The sequence below is a fragment of the Canis lupus genome, unplaced genomic scaffold, assembly GCF_011100685.1.
Source record: "Canis lupus familiaris isolate Mischka breed German Shepherd unplaced genomic scaffold, alternate assembly UU_Cfam_GSD_1.0 chrUn_S1627H1818, whole genome shotgun sequence".
In the NCBI taxonomy this organism is placed as follows: domain Eukaryota; kingdom Metazoa; phylum Chordata; class Mammalia; order Carnivora; family Canidae; genus Canis; species Canis lupus.
Window position 1 is genome coordinate 339,547 of NW_023330469.1, and position 11,463 is coordinate 351,009.

At 49.0% G+C, this 11,463-nt stretch overlaps 1 long non-coding RNA gene across 1 annotated transcript; it reads left to right on the top strand.

Annotated features, from left to right (window-relative positions):
• The first annotated feature begins 645 nt into the window (after positions 1-645).
• On the top strand, positions 646-10,381 carry LOC119878440. The gene is made up of 2 exons (XR_005386900.1): positions 646-1,099; positions 10,189-10,381. It is a non-coding gene; the product is annotated as an uncharacterized LOC119878440 (long non-coding RNA).
• The last annotated feature ends 1,082 nt before the right edge of the window (positions 10,382-11,463 follow it).

The following is an 11,463-nucleotide window of genomic DNA, read 5'->3' on the forward strand; positions in this document are numbered from 1 at the left end:
GTTCACGCTGACAGGAGCCCTGGGCTCCTCAGGACACATGGTGAGGTTTGCGGAAGATATGGGCCCACATCTATCCTGATAGGAGACCTTGGGCCGCTTCAGGACCTGCGGGGAGGCTTCAGGAAATTGTGGGCCCGCACCCACCCTGACAGGAGCCCCTGGGCTGCCTCAGGACCCGCGGGGAGGCTTCAGTAAGATGTGAGCCCCCATCCACGCTGACAGGAGCCCCTGGGCCGCCTCAGAACATGTGGGGAGGCTTCTGAAAGATGGGGCGATGCTTCCACTCCGGCAGGAGCTAACTGGCCCCTCAGGACATAAGTTGAGACTTCTGGAAGCTGGGGGCCGCATCCACAGTGACAGGAGCCTCGGCCACCTCAGAACCGGGGTGATGCTTCGGGAGGACGTGGGGCCACGTCCACACAACCGGACGCTGATGTCCTTAGGACCCCCAGTGTAGACTTCGGGAAATATGGGGATGCGTCCATGTGGACAGAAGACCCCAGCCTTTTCAGAGCCTATGGTGAGGCCCCAGAAAAATGTGGATGCCGATTCCACACTGACAGAAGTCTCCGGCCTCCTCAGGACACACTGTGAAAGATTGGGATGATTTGGGGCCATGTCCATTCTGACAAGAGCCCCCAGCCTCCTCAGGTCTTATGATGAGGCTGAGGAATATGTGGGACCACATCAAGACTGAGAGGACCCCCTTCCTCCTCAGGACCTGCAGCTTGGCTTCGGGACACATGGGGCTGCGTCTAGGCTGACAGCAACCCACAGCCTCCTCAGGACCCGCGGTGAGTTTTCAGGGGACATGAGGCCATATCCAGGCTGACAGGAGCACCCGGCCTCCTGAGAACCTGCTGTGAGGCTTCCAGAGGTTGTGAGGCATCCAGAAGGATGTTCCTCCTCCTTCCAGAGTAGGCATACTCCACGTTGGCAGGAGACCCGGCGCACTCAGGACCCACTGACTATGACTCTGGAACACGTGGGGCCACGTCCGCATTCACAGGAGCCCGGCTTCCTCAGGACCCCCTGGAGGACTCTGGAGGCACCGTTGGGAGCCACGTCCATGTCAGAAGGGACTCCTCAGAACCATAGGGTAAGTGAATGGGTAGAATGAATGGTAGGATCAGGGGAGGGGAGGTGGTTGGTGGTTAGGCTTAGGTTAGATGTTAGGGGTTAGTGATTATGCTTATGGTTACAGATTAGAGGTTAGGGTGAGGGATAAAGGTAAGGGTCAGTGGTTAGGAGTTAGGATGGGGGTTTCGGTTAGGGACAGGAGTTAGAGTTAGAGTTAGGGTTTAGACTTTAGGGATTAGGGCAGGAGGTTAGGAGTTGGGGTTTGGGTTATGGTTAGAGTTAGGGTTCAGGTAGGTTTGCAGTTAGGGTTAGGGGTTAGGGTGTGAGTTAGGGTTAGAGGTTAGCGTTAGGGGTTAGAGTTAAAGTTAGGGCTAGGTTTAGGGTTAGGGCGAGGGTTAGGTTTAGGATACGGGTTAGGGCTAGGATTAGGGTTAGAGTTTGGTTAGGGGTTAGGGTTAGGGTCAGGTCAGGGTCAGGGTACGGTTTTGGAAAAGGGTAAGAGAGGGTGAGACAGTGGGTTAGGGATTAGTTTTAGGGTCCGGGTTAGGGTACAGTTTGGGATATGAGATAGGATTAGTATTAGAGGGTTAGGGTTAGGGTACAGGTTAAGGTTAGGAATAGGATTTGAGTGCATTAAGTTAAGGTTATGGTTAGAGGTTAGGGTTAGGGTTAGATTTAAGGTAAGGGTCAGGGTTAAAGGTTTAGAATAAGTTTAGGAGTTAGGGTGAGGGTTGGCAGGAAGGTTCAGAGAATGTGTTTTGGTCTTGGGGTTTGTGTTTGGTTTTTGATTAGTGATAGTTCTTGTTGAGGGTTAGGTTAACATTAGGCTTAAGTGTAGGCTTAGGGTTATATCTGTGTATGGTTAGAGTTTGTGTCTTGGCATGTGCTTGCACTGGGAATCCTAGCATCTTGGGCAGTTTAGTTTCATGCACTCTATTTAGGTTTTGGTTTCAAGGATAGCCTGACTCCACCAAGTCAGCGACCTCCCCAGAGATCATTTTAAAATGATCAAAATCCAGGCTTCTCTGGGGTGAGAATAGGCATGGCAGGCTTCTCCTGAGCTGAGCTAAGGAGGGGATTTGTGGCTCTAAAGACTCTTTGTTTGGATTTTCAGTTTCCTTTCTGATTTTATCTCTTGTGCGCCAATGTTTCCTCTATACTACCAATTATTATTTTAAAGTTTTACTTGAATTCCTCTTTGTAAACACAGTATGATATCGTTTCCAGTTTACCACATAGTGATTCATCCCTTGAATACAACGCCTGGTACTGGTCAGAGGTGACCTCTACTTTTCCCATCCCCTGATTCCCCATCCCCCCCCACTTTCCTCTGGTATTTATTAGTTTAATCTCTGTGGTTAAGAGTATGTTTCTTGGTTTGAATCTCTCATCCCCCCTTTCGCCCCTTTGTCAGTTTGTTTGGTTTCTTAAAATTCACATGTGAATGCAATTCTTTGGTATTTGGTATCTGTCTTTCTCTGACTGAGTTCATTTAGCATAAGTCCCTTCCACTTCTCCCACATCATTGTAAATGGCATCCTTTCATCCCTTCTGATGACCGAGTGATGTCGCAGTGTGTATACTTACCACATCGTCTCTGCCCATTCATCTGTCGATGGACATCTGGGCTCTATACACAGTTTCGCTGTTGTTGATAACGCTGCTACCAACACTGGGCTGCGTGTTCCTCTTTGAATCTACTAAACTACTTTTGTATCCTCGGGGTAAATACCTAGCTTTGCAATTTTGGAATTGTAGGGTAGCTCTATTTTTAACTTCTTTTTTAATTTCTTTTTTATGATAGTCACAGAGAGAGGGGCAGAGACACAGGCAGTGGGAGAAGCTGGCTCCATGCACCGGGATCCCATCGTGGGATTCGATCCCAAGTCTCCCGGATCACGCCCTGGGCCAAAGGCAGGGGCCAAATGGCTGCGCCACCCAGGTATCCCCTATTTTTAACTTCTCGAGGACCCTCCAGACTGTTTTCCACAGTGGCTGCACCTTTATTTATGTATTCATGAGAGACAGAGAGGCAGAGTTATAGGCAGAGGGAAAATGAGGCTCCATGCGGGGACCCTGATGTGGGACTTGATCCCCCAGGACCCCGGGATCATGACCTGAGCCAAAGCACATGCTCAACCACTGAGGCACCCAGGTGCCTTGCTCATTAAATTCCTTTGCTAGTTATGGGTCTCTACACATTTTCTATTTCTTCCTATTTCAGTTCTGCTCATTTGCACATTTCTAGGGATTTGTCCATTTCTTCCAGGTCTCCCAGTTTGTTAGCGTATAATCTTTCATAGTATTCCCTTATAACTGTCTTTTTTTCTGGTGTTGATTGTGATCTCTCTTCTCTCATTTGTGATTTTATTTATTTAGGTCTTTTCTCTTTCTCCTTGATAAGGCTGGCTAGGGTTGATCCATTTTATTATTTATTTTAAAGAACCAGCTCTTAGTTTTGTTATTCCATTCTACTGTTTTGTTGTTTCTGTGTTGTTTATTTCTGCACTCATCTTTATTTTTTCCCTTCTTCTGTAGGCTTTAGGCCTTGTTTGCTATTCCTTATTCAGCTCCTTCAGGTGTAGGGTTAGGATGTGTATTGGAGACTTCTTGTTTCTTGAGGTAGGCCTGTATTGCTATGTACTTCCCTCTTAGGACTGCCTTTGCTACATCCCAGAGGTTTGGAGAAACGTGTTTTCATTTTCATTTGTTTTAAATTTCCTCTTTAATTTCCTGGTTGCTCCATTCACTCTAGTAGGATGATCATAAACTCAACATATTTTTGGTCTGTCCAAATTTTTTCTTACCTTCGACTTCCAGTTTCATAGCGCCGTGGGCCAAAAATGTACATGGTGTGATATCAACCTTCCTGTACCTGTTGTACCTGTTGAGGGCTGATTTGTGGGCCCTGATATGATCTGTTCGGGAGAATGTCCCATGTGCACTTCATAGGAAAGTGTATTCTGCTTTCAGATCTAATTTTCTAACTATATCGGTTGAGTCCCTGTGGTCCGGTGTGTCAAGGCTATTGTTCCCTTGTTGATTTTCTGCTAGACGATCAGTCCATTGCCATAAGTGGGTGTTGAAATGCCCTGTCAGTGTATTATTATCAGTGAGTTCCTGTACGTTTGTTGTTAATTTGTTTCTATATTTACGTGCTCCCATGTTGGCAGCATAAATATTTAGTTGTTTGATCTTGATAGTCTTTTTAATTATGAAATAATGTTCTTCATCTCTCCTTACAGGATTTGTTCTTTCTTTTTGAGATTTAAATATTTTATTTATTTTTTCATGAGAGATACACAGAGAAGCAGAGGCAGAAACATAGGCAGAGGGAGAGGCAGGCTCCCCTAAGGGAGGCCGATGTGGGACTCGATCCTGTGATCCCAGGTTCACACCCTGAGCTGAAGGCAGATGCTCAACCACTGAGCCACCAGGTGTCCCCCAGGGTTTGGTTTCAAATCTCGTTTGTCTGATATAAGTATGGGTCCTCCAACTTTCTTTTGAAATCCATTAGCGTGGTAGATGATTTTCCCGCCCTATCCATCTGCTGGTGTGTATACGTGTAAGGTGAACATCTTGTAGGCAGCATACAGATGGATCTTGTTTTTTTAATAACAATTTTATTTATGAGAGAGAGAGAGAGAGAGAGGCAGAAAATTAGGGAGAGAGAGAAGCAGACTCCACTCCTGGAGCTCAATATGGGACTTGATCCCAGACTGCAGGATCATAACCTGAGTCAAAGGTAGATGCTCAACCCTTTGAGCCACCCAGGCTTCCAGGATCCTGTGTTTTAAGCCACTCTGATACCCTGTATCTTTTGATTGGAACATTTAGTCTATCGGCATTCAGAGTGATTATTCAAAGATATGAACTTTGTGCCTTTGTGTTACCGGAAGAGTTGGTGTTTCTGGTGATGTTCTCTGGGCCTTTCTAGTCTTTGTTGCTTTTGGACTCTTTTTTTCCCCCACTAGAAGAGTCCCTCTTAAAATTCCTTACTGGACTAGTTAAATGGTCATGAACTCCTTTATATTTTGCCTGTCTGGGAAAATCATGATCTCTCCTTCTCTCCTGAATGACACCCTTGCTGAAGCAAGAATTCATACAAATTGGACACCAACAAAAAGAAATTTAAAAACATAAAATAAATTTTTGGTCTTATGATTGAGGAAAATGGCATTTAGGAGGAAAACCAGAAGCTGAAAGAGAGGACAGATTTCACCCTCCGTAGCCTTCACAGGGACATGATGTCCTTTCCAAGGAGGGGCCTCCCCTCTGTAGGATGCTTCCTGCCCTTCTGTGACCCTTGTTGGAACCAAGCAGGCACATCTCTGTGCCTCCAGCACCTCTGCAGTCATGGTTTGTTGCGTCTTTCATGTATCCTATTGGAGACCACAGCGTCGTGTATGTAACCATCCGGCTGCTGTTAGACAACATTGGGGGGATTCCGACTTTTGTTGGTTTTGGGGTGTGTGTGTGTCTATCACATGTAGCTATCACGTGCAGCTATTGGATCCTCTGGCTGGGTCACCCAAATGCCCAAATGGTTGGCACAACATCATTTCTGGTGCTGGTGCTGGGCGGCTAGCTAGGCTCTCCTGGCAGACCCTGGGCTCGCTCTTGCCGTGACTTTCTGCTGTAGGTTCAGCTGAGCTGGAAGGTCCGGCTTGGCTATATTCCCATGTGAGGCAATGGGTCCTGCCATGTGCTGGCTGCTTATCTTCTCCCTGATGCCTCTCCAGCAGGGAGCCAGACCTTGGGGCCATCCTGGTGGGAGCTCCTGAGGATCCAGCTGCCCATGGGGGGGAGCCCTGGGGCTGCCTGTGTTTGCGAGTCTGGGTGGGGACGGGGCTGGGGTTCCTCGGTCCCCTGTGCTGTCTGACCTTCAGGCCGAGCCCCATGCTCACCCGCCCCTACTCAGTCGGGCAAGGAGGGTGCCCTCCACACGCTGGTGTGAGAGATCAAGCACCACAAGGTGTGCACGCTGAGTCCATCTGGTGAGGCTGGCCCAGGTGAGTGATCTGCAAGTGTGGGACCCAGGATATTTAACAAAAATCTCCTACCCCTGGAGAGGCAGAGCAGGACTGATTCCATTTTGTGCTACACCCCCCACCTCCAGGATGACCCCTACATGACCTTCTTATTGCTTAAGGCGCTGCCCCACCCTAGTCAGGCCGCTGGGCACACCCTTATCTGAAATCAGCTCATAACAATGTAACCCTGCTTTATGTCCCCCAAAACTGCACTCCGATTCTGACCAAAGTAATAGGCTAGCGCAAGTGGATACTATAGGGTAAGGTGTAATTCAATTGGCCACCTGCTTGTGAACAGACATGACTGTGCAACTTTCTGTGTATCCCATGGGCCACTGGCCCCTATAAAGCTGCTATGCCTCTTAGTCTCAGGGTCCAAGTCCATTCTCTGCTGTGTCAGGTGCACTTGGAACCAAGCTCCAGCTTGTAAAGAAACCCTTGGGAGTTTGCATTGGTGTTGGCTCCTCGGTGGTTTCTCGGATTCACAATCTTGGGCATAACACAAGGGCCTGCTGTCCTGACATCCCTTCTAGGGCCATGCTGACCACCCCACAGGTCCTCTCTGCCCCAGGCACACAGGCACGGGGATGATGCGTGGAGGAAGGGCCCCGGAACACGGCCTGCCCAGGCCCCCTGGACAGAGGGAGCACAGACAACCGGGTTGCTTTGCACAGAACCTGGTGACCTGAGGCTTCCTGGCTGTCACTCTGTCCCAGCCCTTCCTGGCCCGCGGGGCACATCCTGAGTCCTAGTAAAGTCTGTCAGGTCCTGACCCTGGCGTCTGGCCGCCCCTGGAAGGCACATGGGGATGTCAGCTGGCTGTGCATGGTGGTGCCCCTGCAGGGGCTGGTGGGGCATGGGTGGTGCCCCCTCCTCCTCTCTGGTGGTCTCTCCAAGCCCTGTGCACAGTGTTCTGGATGACACAGAAACGGGCTGGCTGTGCATTTTCACACCACAACACTTTATTGACTTTCTACAGCAAACGGGTCAGGGCCGAGGGGGCGCGCCTGCCCCTGGGAATGGAGAGGTTTCTGTCCTTTAGGGGAGGGCAAGAATGACACGGGTTGGGGAGGTGGGTGCTGGAGTCCCCCACCTGGGAGCATGTGTGGAATCCGGGTGGAGGCGTGTGTCCTGAGGTTTCAGCCTGAGAGACGGTTCTGAGGACAGCAGAGCTGACCTGGACCTGCGCTGGGTCCAAGCAGGGCAGCTGGACCCTGGCCTTGGGCTCCCAGGGGCCCCAGCACCTGGAGCAGCCTGGCTCCTGGTGTGGCTGTGGGTGGGGCCCACCGGCCTACCCCTGCTCTCCCCACCCTGGGTTTCCCAGGATCCAAAGGGCGCCCTAAGTCAGTGACCTGGATCAGTGGGGTAAGCCCAGGGCCCAAGAGGCCACATTTAGCTGTGAGAGGGCTCACACAGCCTGGGGCCAGAATCCAGGCTGGCCAGGGCCATGGGGGGCTGGATCCCATTAGTCTTTGTGTTTGCCCTGGGGGGCTCAAATCAACTCAGCCCCCACAGGGCCCGGGGTGAAGTCAGCCCAGGTCCCTATGGGTTATGGGTTGGTGTCCTCTGCAGGGTGTGCTGCCCTCCAGGCGGGACACTGGGCGGAGGCAGGGCACGGTGCATCCTCTGCACCACTCACCTGCACCCACCCTGTCGGGGGCTCCATGACTTTCCTGCTCTGCTCCCTGCAAACCCTGGGTACTCTATGGGACACCAGGGCTTCTGATGGGATCAGGGCATGCAGAAAAACCCAGGGAGGCTGAGCATGTCCCACAGGGGGCACCTGTACCAGCTCCTTGCTGGGGATAAATGGTGTGGCGGTGGATCGTGTGGAGGCAGGACTATGATTGTGGTGGAGTGTGGGGGATGGTGTAGGGGGATTGTGTTGGGGTATAGTGTGGGTGGGGATTGTGTGGGGCTGTGTGCGTATGAGGGGGATGGTGGGATGCTATTGGGGATGATGATGGAGGGGGTTGGAGTGGGAGTGGGGAATGAGGGGGATGTTGTGGGGGCCTGTGGACACAGGGTATCTGCTTCCACTAAGATGCACAAGGAGACATCTACCGTTAAAGGCAACCCCAGTCTGGGGATTGTTGTGACACCTGCCCCTGGGGCGCGATGTGGTCAGTGAAGGGCCCTGTCTGGACCGGGGGCATTATCTGGGGGTCATCATAATATGTATGCTTTCAAATTTTTTTATTTTTTAAATTATTTATTTATGATAGTCACAGAGAGAGACAGGGAGGCAGAGACACAGGCAGAGGGAGAAGCAGGTTCCATGCACCGGGAGCCCAATGTAGGATTCGATCCCGGGTCTCCAGGATCGTGCCCTGGGCCAAAGGCAGGCACCAAACCGCTGCGCCACCCAGGGATCCCCATACGTATGCTTTCAAATTGCAAATTGTCTCAAATTAAATGCATAGAATTTAGAAATATATAAAGCACCGAGAGTGGATGTCACTTCCACTCTGACCCTCATGGGATCGATGTGTGACCTGCTCCAGCCGTGGCCATGCCGCCTGGCCCCCAGGTCCGGTTCATGCCTCCCACATCCCCAACCCCATCCCCTGCTTCTCATGGGGCCGTCCCTCTACCATTTGGTGGTGTTCAGCTCCCATGGCAACCCCTGGAGGCCCCATCCTAGTGGCCTCCTCATCCCTGAGGCCCGGAGGGGTGGTCAAGGGGGTCATCCCAATCACCCTACCATGGAGCCGTATGTTATTGGCTGCTGTTACTCCCCCTGGCCTCAGAGGCCCCGTTTTCCCTACTCAGAAGCCCCCGGGGGCCCAAAGCTTCGTGGCCCAGCAGCCTCACCCAACACCTAGCAGTCCTAAAACATGATGTGGCTGCCGAACGTCCTGTTTACGTCCAGGTTTACCTGCGTGATGTCCTAGGAGGAGACCAGGGCCTCTTCCTTCATTTCCTGTGGGAAAACCGGGGAGGAGGAGCAGGCATTAGGGACACAGACCCCGAACTGTCACGAGCTGCCATGTTGGGCAGGGAGCCCTGTGGTCACCATGGGAGTGTGCCCTGCCGAAACCTCCTTCCTTCCTCTGGGAGGCCAGGGATGGCGGGAGCGCCCACTGTGCCCGTGGGACCTGTGTGACGGTCTGTGCCCAGTTGTTGTGGGCTGGGAGGTGACGGAGTGTCAGCCTTGGTGGGAGGGGATAGGGGTTCAGCCAAGGTGGGAGAGGACATGGGGGTATTGTGCCCAAGATTGCGAATCCAAGAAACCACTAAGGGGGTGACACCGATGCAAACACACAACGGTTGATTTCCAAACTCGAGCTTGCATCCAAATACACCCAACACAGCGGAACAGGGACTTGGACTCTGAGGTGGGTTTTAGCTTAGTTTTAAGGGCTGGTCTCAGGGACCTCCAGAATGGCTGGAGCAATTCCTCAAGTTCTGTTTACATTTTGATATGGGGCCTTCAAGGGCATTGACCTCTGTTCTCATTCTAATAGGGGCTTCCTGCCCTTGGCCTGGGCTCTGTTTTGATTCTATTGTGGGGCTTTCTAGGACATTAAGCTGTAAACTTTTGTTTTTTTCCTGTAACTGAAGGCATGTAAATTTCAGCTCCTCTTCACAGGGGCCTGGGATGGCTGGGCATGTGCGAATGCTGAATTTAAATTGGAATGGCCTTAATTTTCTCAGCCTCCATGCATCCTGTCCCATCCTATCTAGCTCCTTCCCCCTTCCCAAGAGCTCCTAAGAGAGCAATTGCAAATGACCTCAGCGTGGCATCCTGTGTTGGGGGACAGGCCCAGTGATTGGGATCAGGAAGACCTGGAGCATGGGCGTCCCAGCTTTGCAGCTGGATTCCATGCTGCAGACTCTTATTCCCTAAGGCTATGTTGACAACTGACTTTGTACATAGAAAACCTCTCCTTTGTCTTTAAAAGATGAGGAGCCAGTCAAAGCGTTTTTTCTCTGCCCATCTGATTGCTCAGATTCCAATCTGAGACGTATTTCCTGTTAATAAGGATAATTTACTACTATCTGTAGTACTATGGTTAAAATATTCTGACACAAGAGTTCAGGGGGTGACGGTTTCTCATCTCTTTCTTCACAGTTCAGTCACTCATCAGGAAATGCATCTTTATGGATTTGGAAAGAACCGAGAGACATTATTACCAATGGTCCTATTATTATGTGAAGGATTTTTTCCTGAGATTCTTCCCATGTTTCAACTGACACTGAAACACTGTGAACTCCTTGGAAGACAAATGTCAAGGAAATAAATGTTATGCGTTGCAAATTTTAAATACACTTGCAATATGGTGTCTATTATAATAGAAGTATTTTTATCTGATTTTTGCTATTTATTATCCATTCCTGCTTTTCAGGGTGAGGAGGCATTATACGTGTTCAAAAGTGTTTTTCTTTCCTTCTGATCTAAAATTCTTACTTTGTTTCCATCAAAGGAACTCTTTAAGAATAAGGCAAAAGTTAATTCAACTATTCTTAAAATGTCTTCACAGTTGGAGCCTGATTCATTTAAGTCAATTTTCAAAATAGATCGTATTAGGAAAAAAACAAAGATTTATAGGGAAATTGAGAAGATAGTACAGTGCATTCACATGCACTTGCACTCAATTTCTCCAATTATTGATACCTTATTTTAGTATGGTACAAATATGAGCTAATGAATCAATATTAAAATAGTCGCATTAACCAAAGACCATACTTTATTCAGATTTCCTTAGTTTTTGCTAAGTTACCATCCCTCATATCACATTCCATTTGTCCTCATGTTTTCTTAGGCTCCTCTGGATTGTGACAGTCTTTCAGCCTTTCCTTGTTGTTGTTGCCCTGGAACACTTTGAGAAGTAGAGTATTTTGTAAAATTTCCCTCAGGTGGGACATGTCTGTCATTTATCTCATGATTGAACAGTTTTTTGGGTTATATACAGAGATATACTGCCATTTTCATTATATCATATAAAGGATATACTATCAACATGATTTATCAGTCTTGGTATCGATCTGATCACATTGCTGAGATAGTGTTTGTCAGCTTTCTACGCAATAAACTGATCCTTTTTTATTATTATTAAACATTATTATTATTATATTATCAATATTATTTTAAGTTTTTCATATTATATTTTGTAGAAGGAAGTTACAATGTGTATTCCTCACATAAGAGTGGGAAGCTATGCTCATGAACTTGTGTGGAATGTCTGCACAATTTGTTTGAAATTCTTCTACATGGGTAATTTCTCTTCTTCTGGGTTTGTTTGTTTCTTTTTCAAAGATGTTTTTTATTTATTTGAGAGAGAGAGGAGAGAAAATCCATGAGTGAGGGGGCAGAGGGAGAGGGAGAAGCAGGTTCCTTGCTGAACAG